The following is a 19,590-nucleotide window of genomic DNA, read 5'->3' on the forward strand; positions in this document are numbered from 1 at the left end:
AAGCTCATCCCCATATGGGAATTTTTGAGTTTTGTGCTCTTGGGAAACATAATCGTAAACCCTTTCCTCTTTCAAATACAACTCATTCTCATGACATATTGGATCTTGTTCATACTGATATATGTGGACCTCTACCTTCGTCGAGATCACAATATCGCTACTTTATTACTTTCATTGATGATTTCTCATGGTATACGACCGTAAATTTACCTTGACAAAAATCTGAGGCCTTATCTGTTTTCAAACAATTCCACAAGGCTGCGGAACTTCAAATTGGTCGTCGTGTTAAGAAGCTGTGTAGTAATAATGGAGGCGAATATGTTTCTCGAGAGTTTGTGAATTACTGTGTTGACAGTGGAATTCATCATGAACACACTATTCCATATTCACCTCAACAGAATGGCGTTGCTGAACGAAAGAATCGCACTATTCTCAATGCTGTAAGATGTATGCTGATTCATTCTGGGCTATCTTGTGTTTTCTGGGCTGAAGCTACTTTGACAGCAATATTTATTTAGAATCATCTTCCTACTACTGCACCCTCTGGTAAGATACCCATCACAACATGGATAGGTGACATTCCTTCTGTATCTCATTTCAAAACCTTTGGATGTATTGCTTATATTCATGTTCCCAAAGAAACACGAACAAAGCTTGATGCTCCTGGTCTTAAAGTTATTTTTATTGGATATTCTCACACTTCCAAAGGCTACAAATTCTATGACCCTTCCTCCAAGAAAGTAATTGTGAATCGTGATGCTACTTTTAACGAACAGCTTATGGGAGGTTCATGGTCCATGGATGATTCTGATGATACTAAATCATTGCTTCAGGCTTTTCCATTTGTTTCAGATGATGAAACTCTTCCTATAGAGAAACTTTCCTCTTCACAACCATCCATTCCGAATGCTACCAATGATGATATTGATATTTTTGTTGATCTGCCTATTGATTTTGAACATGGCTCATGTCATGTTTATGATGATGATATTGTTGACAATGCTTTTTCTACTTCTGAAGATCCCGTTACTTATGATGAAGCTATCTCTTCACCACAAAAGGATCAATGGAAAGAGGCTATGGAAGCAGAGTACGATTCTCTTATCTCTAAAGGTACATGGATACTAACTGAATTACCTCTTGGTCGTACAACTATTAAGTGTAAGTGGGTGTATAAGACAAAAGTAAAAGCAGATGGATCTTTTGACAAGTTCAAGGCACGTTTAGTTGCAAAAGGTTACTCCCAAGTAACTGGTGCTGATTATCAAGAGACCTTTTCACCAGTTGTTCGTATTGCAAGTGTTCGAGTTTTATTGGCATTTGCTGTTCAATTTGATTTAGAAGCTCATCAAATGGATGTACGAACTGCTTTTCTTAACGGTGACTTGGAAGAGGAAATTTATATGGAACAACCAGAAGGGTTTGATATTCCAGGTAAAGAAGACCTTGTTGCTCAAGTGCATAAGGCACTATATGGTCTTAAACAAGCTTCGCGAGCCTGGTATACAAAATTTGATCTTTTTCTCACCTCTAAAGGATTCATCTCTTGCTCTTCAGACCCCAACTTATACATAAAACGCCAAGGTAGCAGTTTTGTGATTCTTGCTCTTTATGTGGATGATACCATCCTTGTTTCCAATGACTTAGGATTTCTTCAGCAAGTGAAAAAGTTATTGTATTCTGCATTTGATATGGTGGATCTTGGAGAGATTCACTCGTGTCTTGGCATTCAAATCCAACGGAATCGTACAAAAGGTATTTTATTTCTTCGACAATCACAGTTTATTGCAGATACTATTCAAAAGTTTGGTATGGAATCTGCACATTCAACCAACACACCTTGTCTTGCGAGCTCTATGAAGAACACTTCTGACAATGGCGGTCAACTTGTCACAAATCAGCCTTATGCTAACTTGATTGGATGTCTTCAGTTTGTTGGCATGAACACTTGTCCTGATATTCTGTTTGTTGCTAATTATCTTGGACAACATCTTGCACTTCCTTCTCTTAAGCATTGGTCTGCAGCAAAGCGTGTGTTGAAATACTTGAAAGGCACTACAGATTTTGGTTTGGTCTATCGACGACAACTCACATCGAACTCTATACAATCTCTTTCTCTTTTGGGTTACACGGATGCAGACTGGGCAAGCTCACATGTATCTATGCGATCTACTAGTGGAAACTGCTTCTTTATAAATGGTTGTCTTGTTTCTTGGACCAGCAAGAAACAACGTTGTGTTGCACTTTCTACGACTAAGTCAGAATATGTTGCAGCATCACTTGCAGCTCGTGAGTTGATATGGCTTCGACAAATGCTGGTTGATATTGGTCAATCTCCTCTTTTTAGCACACCCTTGCGGTGTGACAACCAAAGTGCTATTAGTCTTGCAAAAGACTATGTTCAACATAATAAGTCAAAGCACATTGCTGTCCATTATCATTATGTCAGGTATGAAGTACGCAAAGGAACCATTATGGTTGAACACTGTCCAAGTGATCATATGATTGCAGACATTCTGACCAAAGGCCTCAACGAGTCACGTTTCATCCTCTTGCGCTCGGAGCTTGGAGTTTCTTCGGCCTCACTCTTTCTAGATTAGCTTCTTTGCTATTGTAATAGCTTTGTACATATGACATTGTAATCCTATAGGTACCATGCACTATGCACACTCCACATCTGTACATTGTGATCTTTGAGTCACTTGTATATTTGTACATAGATGCACAGTTCACTTTCACATCATCATCACTGGTTCATATTTTCACATTGTATAGGGGCTTGGGTTTTTCCCTTGAACTCCCCAAGGGTTTTTTCATCCAAAGCTAGAGACCTTTGTTTGAGTGGGGGTGTTGGAGCTATATATGGCTCACTCTACTCAACTTAGTCTCACCTATATATTTGTATCTTGTCCTCAATATGAATTAGTCTTTGGGAGCGTACATGGTGTGTCTCTTGTCTCGTCTCTCTCTCCTTCTCTCTACATCTAAACAGTATTAATATGTTCAAAGAAGACTATATCTTTTGCCAAAAAATACCAATGGAGAACTTAAAAGAGTAAGAGAAAGCATGCATGATTGATGGTAAGCATGTAACCTTATTATTTTTTAATTGAAAACGAAGATGCACTATTAACATGTCCCTTTAGTTCAAATGATTAACTGCAAATGAGTCCAACAAAATGCAAACCAAAAACATTGAATCCAATTAGATCACTTGAATTCAATTTAAAGAGAATTTGAACCATAGCATTGTTCATGAGGCCTCAATTTTCTACATTTTAAAGCAATTAAGTCAAATGCTAGACCCAAATGCTTCCAATCAATAGCATTTCAAATAAAGTTATCCTAAACCCAAATTGAGTACATCACAACTAGGTCTAGAGGCATCAAATGAGTGGGATTGAGATAAATTGAATTAAATTTCATGTTGATTGAATGTCAAACACGTCCGACATAGAGAACTTTAATCATAAATGAGTTAAATTAGTGCATTAAAGTGTAACAAGTTCAAGTAACAATTGATAAAACATGGGTGCATAACCTTGATGTTTTGATCAGATGTATGTATGATTTCACTCATTTGTGACTGTCATTGAAAATGAGTGGACCAAAAGAGTGAAATCGAGTTTCATTCTATTGAAATGAGTTTGACCAAGAAAAATTGAGTTTAGAGGAGTCAATTTACTAAGTGGCATTAGATCTATTTCAATTGGTTTTTGTACAATAAACCCTAAGTAGCTATAATTGTGTGTAAATGGTAACACTTATATCTATTTCTAGATAAACAAACTTACTCTCGACAATTATGGTTTGAGAGCTTTGACTCATTAGAAACTCTTACCCAATGGTTACCATTTACACAAGTAAATGGTGATATCTATTTCTAGATAAACAAACATTCTCTCAACAACCATGTTTGAGAGCTTTGACTCATTCAAAACTCTTACCCGGTTCTTCTACTTTGTACCACAAAAGAAGATCAACTAAGCTTGTTGAAAACTTTGAAGAAATCTAGGTTTTAAATACACCTCCACATTAATATTTTGACCTTGTATTCCAACATAATATGGAAGATGTAAGTATTTTGATTTAATAAAGTTATAACTTTATGCTTGTGGTCCAAGCTTATGGACATATTTTGAGAAGTTAATGAGACTTTTGAATAATCAACACAACGTGGACTGTACTTCTAGGGTATCCAATTTACATTTGAATTGGATGTTTTCTTCCTATAGATTGTGATCTAGTTTGTGTTTAGGATTGTATCATTGATATTATTTGGAGGAATATAACATAAATTGTTCAAAACAATTACAATAATCTCCATCATCTTGTAATATCTTTTCCTCTCTAAGGACAGTGTGTGCAGTGGTGGTACTTGCAAATCAATGATAGAGTGTGTGAGATATAAATTTTTTTGATCCCTTCCCTTTTATAGCTTTGTCTATAACTATGAGACTTTATTTTGTTTTTTTATTTATATTGGAAAAATAATATATCAATTAAGAAACTTAGTTGATGATCGAGCGAGTGACCATGATATTTGTCAATAATTAGTTGTTTAACTATGCTTAATGAATTTTTACTAAAATGAAATTAGGGGTAGACAAACTTACTACAATAAGAGTCAATTACTTGATCCATAGTAAGTGAAAATGTACCAAATGAAACACCCTTTGCTATAAAGGAGTTTCTAAACTACCAGATGAGGATGCCAAAGAGCTAGCTACTATGTAGGAGTTCATGACTTACTAGATGAACTTACTAGATGAAGACGTCCAAGAACAGGCTTCTATATAGGAGTTTATGATTTACTAGATGAACATACTAGATCAGAACGTCTAAGAGCAAGTTACTATATAGAAGTTTGTGATTTGCTAGATGAATTAGAAAATTGCTAGCTTACTTGCTAGATTAGATGTGAAAGCTCCTACTTGTAACTAGGAATTATTGAGCGTGTACTGTAACTTGCTATCTAGAAACACGTCCAAAGCTCCTTGTGCAATTGAAAGAGACAAAACAATGCTAAGGTGGTAAAATAATCCTGCAGTGCAATATCGAATCAACAGCATAACTACATAACAATGGTGGATGTGGCTGGTGGGCGTAGGGTGGTGGAGGTGGAGGTGCTGGCCTCTGCGGCAGAATATAATAATGGGGCCTCGTTGGCGCCGTCGGCGGACTGCATGAAGGTGGGAGAGCATTTGCCCGAGTTTTCGTCTGGCCATTTCATCGCCCATTATCCCGGCTCCTCCTTTGCCTTCCACATGGCTGTAGGTAATCCAGCTACACCGTGCCTGCACGGCGCGCCTCTGGGCTGGGCGCCGATGCGGATGCCGTGGTTGGCGTTGCCCACGTGTATGTGCTCTTCCCCATGCCCTGCCTCCACACGCGCCTCACTCCCCATGAGCACCTCACCATTGCCCGTCTTCTGCACAATCATGCCGCTATCTCTAACTCTCCTTAGCAGCTTAATTATGCGTCATGAAGACATTAATGATTTAGTCAAGTCTCTACTGGCGCTGCGTCTACTAAGGCGCTCTCGCGCCAAGCGGGTGTGCATGTCCTAGGGTCGCTTTGGCGCAGCGAGGGTAGCTCCCCATGAAGATATTCAACAGGAGTTAATTATCATGACATCCAGCTTGACATCCACGACAGTGAAGGCGATGGAGAAGGCAGATGAAGGTTGTACACACATTAATAGTGCAGATCAGGAGGACGAAGAGATCACATTAGAGGTGCAAAGCCCGCAGGTATACACACAGCTTATGCTGAAGCTGACGGTGATGATAAAAGCAAAGCATTAGGCTCCAAAGCTTGAAACCATTAGCGAATGAGGACAAGAATCATGATCTCATGAAACCATGAGCCAATGAGGACAGCATCGGAAACAAGCTTGCATAAGTTACATTATATCTTATAAGGCACCTCGGCAATGTTGGAATAAAATAAAATATCACAGCTGTCATGTCTCGAGAAAGCAAGAGACACCAATACCTTTTCATATCCATGCACGCACCCCTATAACTGTAACCACAATCATGGAATGAAACAAGCCCGACTACCCGCCTATCGCTGCGTATATCTCTCTCTCTCTCTCTTTGTATCTGAATCTCTCTCCTTCTCTGTGTAACACACACACACAGTAATGTAATCTCTCTTTCTCTAATACCTTACCATGCTATCTCTGATAGTGGATGCCCTCCTGGGACATCCTGTCAATAGGCAAGCAGCTTGTCACCTCTCCTTTCACACTCAATGAGCCAATTGAGTTTAGCAATTGAATCAATGCTAATTTAATTTAATCTCTTAGCATATCCTCTAGCACTTGATTACCATGTTCAGTTTGACCATCCATTTGAAGATGATCTGCAATATTGATGTTCATGTATGTGCCCAATCATTTAAACACAACCCTCCAAAAATGACTATTAAACTTGGGATCACCATCGCTCAAATTGTTTTTGGGTCACTCATATATTTTATACATATTTTCAACAAATGACTTATCTAACTCTAGAGATTTAATTGTGGACTTGGTGGGTAAAGCACCACAAAGGAGGTTAAAATGACTTACCTTTATCATCCTCATCACCAATAGTCTCCACTTCATTCATCTTGGTCTGTAGTATCTCATCAATCACTTTGTTCAATCATTCAAAATTTTGATGGCCTTCCTCTCTGCATCGAAAGTATAATACAAGTCTTTGCCCTCTTTCATGGAATTGTGGGCCTTAGTGCTAGAACACATGAGATTTCTTCGTTTGATTGCATTTCCATTCCACCTATAAGGGAAGTGTCCTCGTTGCTATTGTGCATTGTGACCTTGAATATTTGGAAAAGACTGATGAGGTGGGTTTCAAGGACTTTCTATAGCATTATTAGAACGATGGTTCCTTTGAAACATCGTGCTACTCTAGTTAAAATCAACAAAGCCTGCACCCTTCACTTGAAACTTCAACAATTCTTGCAAGCCCTCAAAAAACTTCATCTTCAATCGATCGCCAGTCGAGTTTATTTATGTGGACACAATAATCTCTCTTTGTACTCGTCGATGATAAGAACTCTCTTGTCTACTTCATGCTGCTTGAAACCATAGAATTCGATCTTCTTTTCCACATTGTAGTAAGAAGAGCTTACCTTTTCTCAGCCGATGCCCAACATTTCTACACTTTCATCAGTACAAGTCTACATGTACAATTTCCACCATAGCTTTTCAATGTTATAAAGTTGCAAGATTTCTATCGTTTCCTTTGCTTCTTTAACTTTCCTTTGTCAGCATTCTCATGCTTGTTATTAAGATCTTCAATGATCCGTTAGCATGTATGGTACTATAACGCAGTGCAACAAGAATTGAGAAGACATGATGATATCCCACATGGACCTTCATCCAACTTGAGCACCTAAAAATCCCTTACAAGCCCACCTAAGCCTTATGTGACCAAGGCATAGATATTGGCATACCATCCACACTTAAAGCCACCATTGGCTATCATTGGTATGCCATTGGTATTGCACACACATGAGCCCTCCCCAAAGTCTTGCAACAAAGGGGCCTTGAGCTCACCATGTCAATGTAAACAACCAAGTTTTTTACCACTTGAATACTCAGCTTAGTTGTTTACTATTTCAAATAAATCTATTGATAAGTTGAAAGTCGATAGTTATTCAAATCTATTTTCAAATTCTCTCAATAAATCCAATGGAAAGAGACATTTGTTGCATTGTTGCGCTCACTTTAGAAAAATATTTTTTGTAACATTCTCTTTATCTTTGATAAAGTGGCTTGTTTAAAAGATGCCCATGTAGTCCATCCATAGTTTGAATATCATCAACTCTTGCTCGTAGTTCAAGCACCACAACCAAAGCAAAGGTCCCAGCTACAACTTTCCTATCTACCCCCTTGTATTCCATAGCCTTCAAATCAACCAAGCCCTCATCCTAGCTAGTGAGCTTCTCCAGCCATTGTAGCATGATTTTATGATCGGTGTTTCCTTAACCGGCGAATCTACCCATTGGGGGATTACCCTATATAAAGGGAAAAAGGTTTGTAAGTGAGGCATGTTACAGTCTATGTGGTGTTACAAACTAGGGGCTTAAGGTCTTCATGGGCACCCACACAATAGAGATGTGAGGTGAGTAGGAAAAAGAAAAGAAAAGGCATGGCAAACAATTTTTAGAGAGTAGAGAAGGGAGGGGGATGATGGATTTTCATAGCTTATACTAAGCACTAGAAGGGTTGGCTGGTCTCACCATAGAGACCAGAACCCCTCATTTTTCCCTTGCACAACTTTTTGGCCATGTTCCAGTGGTTTTCATGCATTTTTGTGCAAGTTGCATTTTGGACATCATCAACCCCGTTTTCCATGTCACATCAATCATGGCAATGTGACTCTTGTGAAACAAAAAGCGAATAAAAATAAAGGGTTTTTCATGACTTCAAGGAGGAGAAGGGGAGGAAGGGGGGGTGACCAAAGAAGGGGGATCTCTTGCTCTCTCTCTCTCTCTCTCTCTCTCTCTCTCTCTCTCTCTCTCTCTCTCTCTCTCTCTCTCTCTCTAGTGCAGTCATTTTTTACCTAGTAGACAATAGTTCACTCTTTTAATCATAACTTTTTCATTGGAACTCCGATTTGGGTGATCTATAGCCTCAATCGAAGAGCACAACATCTTGTAAATATAAATGTTTAAAGTTATGAAAGGTGTTTCTATAGCACAATTTATTAAGTGAACATGTTCAAGAAAGTTGACTTTCATCTCTTATTTTACATACAATGTCTTCCGGCACTCGCAAGGGTTCTTCTTCTTCAAACAAGGTCCACAGTGATTGTGGAAAATGATCCCAAATCTCCCAAGTGTGGAGATAGCAACGCAACTACTTAACCAATGACATCAAAAACCATGATCATGGCATACTTGGTATCATTGCAAGAGACCATAAACAAACAAGGTGAAGACTTATAGGCACTTGCAATGGAGAATAGCATGCTACTGGTACTTGTGGTTGAGAATGGGAATCTCAAGAGGACACTTGAGATGCAAACAACATGTTTGATGAAACTTGAAGAAGAAGTCAAGGAATGCAAACTCTCTCTTGTGGACTTGAATGCTTTGAAGGAGTGCATGAGAAAAGTAGAGGATGACCATGTATTGAAAGAGGAGAAATATGACACCATGATCTAGGATGTATGCGACATGAAAAATATATACACAAACAAGTCTTGGGATGATGTATGTGGTAACAATGTGGTTCCTAATTCCACACTCATGCAAGCTACGGCTCAAACAAACAATGTTGAGAATGTGGATGTGGAAGAGTTAAGGGAACGGGAGCGACGTTCTAAGAACATTTTGATTCATGGCATTCCCAAAGAGAAGTTAGAGACGCCTCTTTCTCTTGCCATTGTTATCAAAGATCTCTTCAAAACCCACTTTGACATATACGGAGTTATGGTCTATCAAGAATATAGAGTGGGTAAGCAAGGAGATTCTTGCTCAAGAGAACGACCAATTGTATGCACCATGCCGGATGAGGCCAAACAAAAGATTATCCTTGATAATAGTTGGATCTATTTGAGGGATACAAAATGTTTTGTATGTGAAGATCACACTATTAAGAAACAAAATATGCATCGTAAGGCATACAAGGAGAAGAATAAGAAAAACACAGAGATCTCTCACGAAGAAAATATACCCAAGGAGGAGAAAAGTCCCTCGAGCAAACAGGGATGCACGACCTATGAGGCCAAGTTACAATTGAAAATATGCCTTTGGAATTACAATGGATACCCATGGAATGCGGGGGTTGGCATTGAAGAACTAGCAAGCAAAGCCAATTTTGTACTTCTGGTTGAAACTTGGGAGCATGATACACAAAGGATTAACGGCTTGGAGGATTACAATGTACATTCATTGATGTGGTCAAAGAATCTTAAGAAACGAAGAGGTCAAGGAGGGATAACATGTATGGTTAAGAAAGTATTGAAAGATTTTGTATCAATTGTGAAAAATGATAAGTACAAACGTTACGTATGGATGAAAATTATGACACCAAAAAGAGCTCCTATTTCTGTAGCCGGTTGCTACATTCCTCATCATGATTTCCCCTTTTATGCTTGCATAGATAGTGATCATCCATTTTTTGATTTAGAAGAGTACATTGCTTATTTCAAAGGGGAAGGTGATTTTCTCGTATTTGAGGATATGAATGCTCACACAAAAACATTGCAACATGATCTACCATACATTTCAAGGGAGTTGGAGGAAGTTCACTTGTATTGCCGATCAAATTGTATGTTGTTGACCAAGAATGGAGCTAGGATTCTGCATGGGCAATCAAGGGAGCAGATCTAGATGGTGAACAATGACTTTGTTGGTTGGGTAAGATAGCTATGTCATAATCTGTTAGAAGTTGCAAGGTAGTGGGTGCGCCAAGGTGGCATGATGCAATCCATTTCTACCACTTCTTCAATTGGTGCTTAGCATTGCCCAATGAAAAGGAGCTTCAATTGGCTCAAACCAAGGAGAAAAATGAGATGCTTGGAGCTTGAATTAATGATCAAGGGCACAAAGATGGATGGTAACCAATGACTTGGTCGGCTGGGAAAGATAGTTATGTCATTTGTGTGTGTGCCAAGACTTGTCCTTCCCCATTTCTCTTCGGATAATTACGGGCTAGAAGAAGGGCATTGTGGCACAATAATAAGGTCAAGAAGGGGATTATATTCTTTCTGACACTCTTAGATATTCAAAGGATAATAGGAAGATCAGGGAAGAATCAAAGTGTTGTAGATTTTAAGGGGAAGATTACATATTAGAATGAGAAAGTTTGCACCCTCGCCCACACTACCCTTTGTTAGCAACCTTATTGTCCTTTGGTCACAAACATGTCACAAACAATTAATGAGAAATTAATTATGATAGCATAGTGTTGTTAACGATTAGGTTTTGTAATCAAGTTCCACTTTGGTAAACATTATTAATTTTCAGTATTCATGGTTCCATTTGTAAGAATTCTAGGTGTCATTTGAGCCAAGTGCTTTGTGCTATGTGTCCCCTCTCACTATTTTCCCATAGTCAGACGCCCAACGTCTTCTCGGCTTAGCTTACAAACCTATATCCCCTAACAACAAAGAAGAAAGATAGGCCCTACTCTTTTTGCTTGTTTTTGGTGACGCCAATCTCCATGATGTCATTTCTCAAAAAAAACACAAATAAGAAGAAAAACATATCTCCTCCTCCCTCTGACTTTTCTCGTTCTTGGTTTTTCCAAAGCTCGCTCAGCGTCTTTTTGAGATTCCTTAAAGCCTTCTCCCCAAGCTTCCCTCAAGCTCCTTCTTATCTTCTACACAAAAAAAACACTTGTTTTTCTTAGTTTACTCTCCTCTCCTGCCTACATCTCCTACTTTTTTGCATCCCTTCCACAACATTCGATTTATATAACATGGCTCATCTATTCCTCAAGGTTTTGGAGAGGGGGTGCCAACGATGTCGTCCTCATTGTTGAGAGAGAAAGAGAGAGCACAGAAATAGAAGCCCAAAGTGTGTAGAATGCACACATGAGATGATGTATATATAGAGGGGACGTGGGTGCTATATATAGAGAAGCTATATATGTAATCCATATATTGAGTAGCTTCACATATAAGCTCAACACCCCCGCTCAAATAAGGGTCCCTAACTGTGGATGAAAAAACCCTTGGGGGATCAAGGAAAAAACCCACATCTCTATATACACCCATCGTTATATTATAAAAATCATTGAATGTACAAATATTCATGAGGAGCTACATCACTCCTTTTACAATGAATATTTTATGAGGAGCTACATCACTCCTTTTATCCTATCAAATACAATAATGAATACAAAGGTTCAATAAAAAGGGGTAAAGACTATCGATTAACTCGTGATCAGAAGTGTCTCCGTGAATATGATGTGTAGCTTGTCATCAATATAGTATCACCAAACATGTCTTCATGGTGTCATCAATATGGAATCACCAATCATGTCTTCATAAATCTTTTATTGTCACCAAGTTTGTCTTCATGAAATCAATTATTTGATCAATTCTACATAGATCATAGACTCAAGAAACATAGTCATGATTTTTTTTAGCATCACTAGTGAAATAGTTACATTCACAACGTCATAAGAGATGGTTTGCGACACCACTCTTTTGACAACATATATATGCACGGTAACATATGTGTATATAAAGAATGAACGTTAAAGTATAAGATGCGCTATTACATAATGCAAATGACATGTGTATATACTACATAAAACGACATTTATCAGTGTAGTGGTATCAATGATTATCATCATAGTATTAACAAAAAATCATCATTGTATCAATGAAAATGACTAAATCATCATGGTATAAACGAAAAGCATCATGGTATCACTGAGAATATTCATTGTGTCAATGAAACAACATCATGGTATCACCAAGAATAACCATGATATCACCAAGAATAACCATGGTATCAACGAAACAACATCATGGTATCACCGAGAATAATCATTGTATCAACGAAACAACATCATGGTATCACTGAGAATAACCATGGTATGAATGAAACAATATCATGGTATCACCAAGAATAGCCGTGGCATCAACGAAACAACTTCATGGTATCACCGAGAATAACCATGGTATCAACGAAACAACATCATGGTATCACCAACAATAACCATGGTATGAACGAAATATCATCATGGTATCAACGAAAATCACCATGACCAAAGTACGAACAAAACATCATCATGGTACCATCAAAATCACTATGGCATCAACGAGAGATTATCAATGAAACGATGTAAACTATATCTCTAGACAAATAATTATACCAGAATCAATGAACGAATATATCATATAAAAAAAGATCATATACCATCAGTAGCTCGATGGAATTTGGACGATAATCAACGACTCGACTGAATCAAAACGATATTCATGAACAGATATTCATGAACAGATCTATAGACATTTGATATATGGAAACATAGGTACCCAAGAACAAATCATCAGTAAATGTCTGAGAACATATTAGACAGCTTGAAATAGTATAGACTTTTGAGAACATATATCTATAACACTGATTCGATTTGTAATTGTCTTCTGCAACAAAGTTACGTCAGTAACAAATATATAATTGATGAAGAGAAAAATATAATAGATAAATTTTCAATTATGAGGAAAATCAAAAGCAAAAAGCAAAAATTGCTTTTTAGACATGTTCGCAGTTTGGGAACGATAACTCGTTTTCTGTGCAGAATTTAGAAAAACTTTCTTCTACACAGTTATAGACCACATCAATTCTAGCGGCAAAATTATTTTCAATTAGGAGGAAAATCAAAAGCAAAAATCAAAAGTTGCTTTTCAGACATGTTCGCAGTCTGAGAAAGATAACTCGAAATCGGTGCAGAATCTGAAAAAAGTTGTAGACCACATCTATTTTGGTAGCTTCAACGGGCCATTTTTGCAAAATCATTTTCAATTAGGAGAAACATCAAAAGCAAAAAGCGAAAGTTGCTTTTCAGACATGTTCGCAGTTTGAGAACGATAACTCGAAATCGGTGCAGAATTTGGAAATTTTTTCTTCTGCAAGGTTGTAGACCTCATCGATTCCGATGGCACTCACACGATATTTTTGAAAAATCGTTTTCAATTAGAGAAAGATGGAAAACAAAGGCGTCCTCCTCTGATATCATGTTGAGAGAGAAAGAGAGAGCACAGAAATAGAACCCCAAAGTATGTAGAATGCACACATGAGATGATGTATATATAGAGGGGACCTAGGTGCTATATATAGAGAAGCTATATATGTAATCCATATATTGAGTAGCATCATATATAAGCTCAACACTCATTACCTCCCTCTTTTATACTTTCTTTAAAAGGAATTAAGCCATTACACTCATAAACTAGCTATGCATGAATAGAGTCTTGTAGTGCCACTCAACAACACCATAAGCTGCATGTGACCATTACCTCCGCCTACGTTGAACGCACAAGCCACCATGCGCTACCAAGGGCAGCCACTTGTAGCATCCATGTGGAGGAGCGAGAGCTCCGTGAGATTCCTCTCGCTTTACTTGGTTAAATGCTTTGTCTCAGTGTGATATATATACCCCATAGAATATCCACTTATTGTGCATATAAGGCTTCTTTTGTGCCATGTGGCATCACCGTGGAAAATTTCCATTTGGATCACCATTAGAACTTACACAATATTGACCCATAGAGCATTTTGGACACATGTTGCTCATATCAAACAAAAAAAAAAACTGTAAAACCAAACCAAGCCACCATCTTCAGGCACACATTTCAACTTTGATATTTAGCCACAACTTAGGGTGCGACTCAGAGGATGAAGGTGATTAGAACCACCATTGATCACTTGGATCGTCAATAATTTGTTTTGCATCTTTTGATTCAATTGCCCCATCACTTTTAGAGATGTATAGATACTTTTTGTTATTTTGTATATTCTTTCCTAATTATGTAGGGAGTTGTTCCATCCTATTGGGTTGTTAAAGTTTATTCAGTTTTTTAATTAGTAAAACTAAAAAAGTGTTGCAATAATAATCAACTGCCACATGTAGTGATTCATTCGTAACAAATTCATTCTAAATAAGATGATAGAAACACATCTTGCTCGTACGAAAGCATCAACAAGTTTGCAGTTATCAAGATGTTTATGTGTGTGTGGGTGTGTTTCAAATATGTAGGCGTGTATTTTGTGTATGTGTCTTTGTGTGTATGTGTGCGCATGAGTATATGCATATGCATATATGTTGTGTGTGCATGTACAATGTGTGTATCACAAATTGTGTGTGTGTATGTGTGTGTGTGTGTGTGTGTGTGTGTGTGTGTGTGTGTGTGTGTGTGTGTGTGTGTGTGTGTGTGTGTGAGAGAGAGAGAGAGAGAGAGAGAGAGAGAGAGAGAGAGAGAGAGACATAAAATAGGCCCCCTAAAAAACAGAATTGAAGAGAGACAACAGAACTACCAATCTAGCCTATGGGTACTACAATGACGACTATAAAAGACATAGCGACCATGCCTTTGTCACTTAAGCGACCTCTAAACATTACACATCGCTCAAGCGATCTTAGTATATGTAAAGTATTGGTGCTATGTCCTTTTGTCTGTTGTCTTTCAGTACTTGGTTCTTATGGTTTATATGGGACTTGAGGAACAAGGTTATGTATGATCACATTGTGCTTTTTGGTAGCTCATTTCCTATGGAGCTTATCAAACTCAGGATGATGGAAGATATTGTGGCACTCGAAAGGTAGGACCTCAAACAAAGGTGTCTCATGATACTACAAAAAATGTAAATATGGAACAAAAGGATTTTCACGAGAGAGAGAGAGAGAGAGAGAGAGAGAGAGAGAGAGAGAGAGAGAGAGAGAGAGAGAGAGAGAGAGAGAGAGAGAGAGAGACATAAAACAGACCCCCTAAAAAAGAGAATTGAAGAGAGACAATGGAACTAACAATCTAGCCTATGGGTGTTGAGAGAGAGAGAGAGAGAGAGCACAGAAACAGAACCCCAAAGTGTGTAGAATACAAACATGAGATGATGTATATATAGAGGGGACCTGGGTGCCATATATAGAGAAGCCATATATTGAGTAGCTTCACATATAAGCTCAACACCCCCGCTCAAATAAGGGTCCCTAACTGTGGATGAAAAAACCCTTGGGGGATCAAGGGAAAAACCCACAACCCTATATACACCCACCGTTATATTATAAAAATTATTGAATATAAAAATGTTTATGAGGAGCTACATCACTCCTTTTACAATGAATTACATCACTCCTATCCTATCAAATACAATAATGAATACAAAGGTTCAATAACGAGGTGTAAAGGCTATCGATTAGCTCGCAATAAGAAGTGTCTCCATGAATCTATTGTGTAGCTTGTCATCACTATCGCATCACCAAACATATCTTCATGTTGTCATCAATATGGCATCACCAAACATGTTTTCATAAATCTTTTATTGTCACCGAGTTTGTCTTCATGAAATCAATTCTTTGATGAATCCTACATAGATCATAGACTCAAAAAACATAGTCATGGAAATTATTAGCATCGTTAGTGAAATAATTACGTTCACAATGCCATAAGAGATGGTTCGTGACGCCACTCTTTTGAGGACATAAAAAGTACAAGATGCATGATACGGATGCAAATGACATGTGTATATACTACATAAAACGACATTTATCAACGTAGTGATATCAATGAGTATCATCAAAGTATTAACAAAATATCATCATTGTATCAATAAAAATGAATAAATCATCATGGTCTCAACGAAAAGCATCATAGAATAATTATTGTATCAACGAAACAACATCATGGTATCACCGAGAATAACCATGGTATTTACGAAACAACATTATGATATCACCGAGAATAATCATTGTATCAACGAAACAATATCATGGCATCACCGAGAATAACCTTGGTATCAACGAAACAACATCATGGCATCACTGAGAATAACCATGGTATCAACGAAACATCATCATGGTATCAACGAAAATCACCATGGAATCAACGAAACATCATCATGGTAGCAACAAAAATCACCATGGAATCATCATCATGGTATCACCGAGAATAACCATGGTATCAACGAAACATCATCATGGTATCACCGAGAATAATCATTGTATCAACGAAACAACATCATGGTATCACTGAGAATAACCATGGTATGAATGAAGCAATATCATGGTATCACCAAGAATAGCTTTGGCATCAACGAAACAACATCATGGTACCATTGAGAATAACCATGGTATCAACGAAACAACATCATGGTATCACCAACAATAACCATGGTATGAACGAAATATCATCATGGTATCAACGAAAATCACCATGACCAAAGTACGAACAAAACATCATCATGGTACCATCAAAATCACTATGGCATCAACGAGAGATTATCAATGAAACGATGTAAACTATATCTCTAGACAAATAATTATACCAGAATCAATGAACGAATATATCATAGAAAAAAAGATCATATACCATTAGTAGCTCGACGGAATTTGGACGATAATCAACGAATCAAAACGATATTCATGAACAGATCTATAGATATTTGATATCTGGAAACATAGGTACCCATGAACAAATCATCAGTAAATGTCTGAGAACATATTAGACAGCTTGAAATAGTATAGACTTTTGAGAACATATATCTATAACACTGATTCGATTTGTAATTGTCTTCTGCAACAAAGTTACATCAGTAACAAATATATAATTGATGAAGAGAAAAATATAATAGATAAATTTTCAATTATGAGGAAAATCAAAAGCAAAAAGCAAAAATTGCTTTTTAGACATGTTCGCAGTCTGGGAACGATAACTCGTTTTCTGTGCAGAATTTAGAAAAACTTTCTTCTACACAGTTATAGACCACATCAATTCTAGCGGCAAAATTATTTTCAATTAGGAGGAAAATCAAAAGTTGCTTTTCAGACATGTTCGCAGTCTGAGAACGATAACTCGAAATCGGTGTAGAATCTGATAAAAGTTGTAGACCATATCTATTTTGGTAGCTTCAACGGGCCATTTTTGCAAAATCATTTTCAATAAGGAGAGAAATCAAAAGCAAACAGCGAAAGTTGCTTTTCAGACATCTTCGCAGTTTGAGAACGATAACTCAAAATCGGTGCAGAATTTGGAAATTTTTTCTTCTGCAAGGTTGTAGACCTCATCGATTCCGATGGCACTCACACGATATTTTTGAAAAATCGTTTTCAGTTAGAGAAAGATCGAAAACAAAGGCGTCCTCCTCTGATACCATGTTGAGAGAGAAAGAGAGAGCACAGAAATAGAACCCCAAAGTATGTAGAATGCACACATGAGATGATGTATATATAGAGGGGACCTAGGTGCTATATATAGAGAAGCTATATATGTAATCCATATATTGAGTAGCGTCATATATAAGCTCAACACTCATTACCTCCCTCTTTTATACTTTCTTTAAAAGGAATTAAGCCATTACACTCATAAACTAGCTATGCATGAATAGAGTCTTGTAGTGCCACTCAACAACACCATAAGCTGCATGTGACCATTACCTCCGCCTACGTTGAACGCACAAGCCACCATGCGCTACCAAGGGCAGCCACTTGTAGCATTCATGTGGAGGAGCGAGAGCTCCGTGAGATTCCTCTCGCTTTACTTGGTTAAATGCTTTGTCTCAGTGTGATATATATACCCCATAGAATATCCACTCATTGTGCATATAAGGCTTCTTTTGTGCCATGTGGCATCACCGTGGAAAATTTCCCTTTGGATCACCATTAGAACTTACACAATCCTGACCCATAGAGCATTTTGGACACATGTTGCTCATCTCAAACAAAAAAAAAAACACTGTAAAACCAAACCAAGCCACCATCTTCAGGCCCACATTTCAACTCTGATATTTAGCCACAACTTAGGGTGCGACTCAGAGGATGAAGGTGATTAGAACCACCATTGATCACTTGGATCGTCAATAATTTGTTTTGCATCTTTTGATTCAATTGCCCCATCACTTTTAGAGATGTATAGATACTTTTTGTTATTTTGTATATTCTTTCCTAATTATGTAGGGAGTTGTTCCATCCTATTGGGTTGTTAAAGTTTATTCAGTTTTTTAATTAGTAAAACTTAAAAAGTGTTGCAATAATAATCAACTGCCACATGTAGTGATTCATTCGTAACACATTCATTCTAAATAAGATGATAGAAACACATCTTGCTCGTACAAAAGCATCAACAAGTTTGTAGTTATCAAGATGTTTGTGTCTGTGTGGGTGTGTTTCAAATATGTAGGCGTGTATTTTGTGTATGTGTCTTTGTGTGTATGTGTTTGCATGCATATATATGTGCATGAGGATATGCATATGCATATATGTTGTGTGTGCATGTACAATGTGTGTATCACAAATTGTGTGTGTGTATGTGTGTGTGTGTGTGTGTGTGTGTGTGTGTGTGTGTGTGTGTGTGTGTGTGTGTGTGTGTGTGTGAGAGAGAGAGAGAGAGAGAGAGAGAGAGAGAGAGAGAGAGACATAAAACAGGCCCCCTAAAAAACAGAATTGAAGAGAGACAACAGAACTAACAATCTAGCCTATGGGTACTACAATGACGACTATAAAAGACATAGAAACCATGCCTTTGTCACTTAAGCGACCTCTAAACATTACACATCGCTCAAGCGACCTTAGTATATGTAAAGTATTGGTGCTATGTCCTTTTGTCTGTTGTCTTTCAGTACTTGGTTCTTATGGTTTATATGGGACTTGAGGAACAAGGTTATGTATGATCACATTGTGCTTTTTGGTAGCTCATTTCCTGTGGAGCTTATCAAACTCAGGATGATGGAAGACATTGTGGCACTTAAAAGGCAGGACCTCAAACAAAGGTGTCTCATGATACTACAAAAAATGTAAATATGGAACAAAAGGATTTTCACGAGAGAGAGAGAGAGAGAGAGAGAGAGAGAGAGAGAGAGAGAGAGAGAGAGAGAGAGAGAGAGAGAGAGAGAGAGAGAGAGAGAGAG

The 19,590-nt window shown here is 37.7% G+C and overlaps 1 pseudogene; it reads left to right on the forward strand.

Annotated features, from left to right (window-relative positions):
* The first annotated feature begins 4,066 nt into the window (after positions 1-4,066).
* On the forward strand, positions 4,067-5,837 carry LOC147417700 (uncharacterized; annotated as a pseudogene).
* Positions 5,838-19,590: the final 13,753 nt, after the last annotated feature.

Source organism: Adiantum capillus-veneris, chromosome 30, assembly GCF_014529385.1.
Source record: "Adiantum capillus-veneris isolate H3 chromosome 30, ASM1452938v2, whole genome shotgun sequence".
Taxonomy (NCBI): Eukaryota; Viridiplantae; Streptophyta; class Polypodiopsida; order Polypodiales; family Pteridaceae; genus Adiantum; species Adiantum capillus-veneris.